Below are 904 nucleotides of genomic sequence, written 5' to 3' on the forward strand. Positions count from 1 at the left end.
GGGGCAGGCTCCCTGCTAAGCAGGGAATCTGATGCAGGGATCGATCCCAGAACCCTGGGATTATGACCTGAGCCGAAGGCTGATGCTTAACCCACTGTGCCACCTAGGTGCCCAATTTTTGACTGTTAAATACATTTTGTTTTCCTGGGGGGAAAAAAAACAACTTGATCATTATGTATATTGGCCTCTTGCATATTGCTGGAATCTGTAAATATTTTGTATAGGATTTTTACATCTAATGTTTATGAGGGAGATTAGCATGGAATTATCCTTTCTCATAATGTTTTGTCAAATCTTAATATCAAATTTATACCAGGCTCATTAAATGAAGTGGGAAATATCCTCTCCCCCAGCATAAATAATTTATTGCAAACATTCTCATGTTGCACTAGTGGGCTTGAGAGTCCATTCAGGAGTACTCTGCATGGGGGACCAGGAGGTAAGGAGTATAATGAAAATGTAAGGTGTGAAGACAGGATGCTGAGGAGCAGTCTTCATGCTGTAGCCTTGCTCAGCTAAGCGATGCCAGGCAGGAAAAACCAGGCCAGGTCAGGAACCCTTAGTTCTCCATTAGCCAGACCACTCAAGGTTTCTGGTTCTTCCTCCTGCTTCCTCATTCATGGTCTTGTTGGGAAGAGGGCGGTGTGAGGAGGCAAGAAGCTCTCTAGGGGTGCCTGGGGGGCTCAGGCGATTGAGCATCGACTCTTGATTTCGGCTCAGATCATGATCTCATGACTGCATCAGGCTCCGTGCTCAGTGGGGAGTCTGCTGAAGATTCTCTCTCCCTCTGCCCCTCCCCCCCACACACATGTGATCTCTCTAAGTAAAATCAAATAAAATCTTTAAGAAAAAGAAGATCTCAAGCTGTTTCTGGATGCTACCAGCTGAGCACTGGGTCGCTAGT

This window comes from Halichoerus grypus, chromosome 13 (genome assembly GCF_964656455.1).
Source record: "Halichoerus grypus chromosome 13, mHalGry1.hap1.1, whole genome shotgun sequence".
Lineage (NCBI taxonomy): Eukaryota > Metazoa > Chordata > Mammalia > Carnivora > Phocidae > Halichoerus > Halichoerus grypus.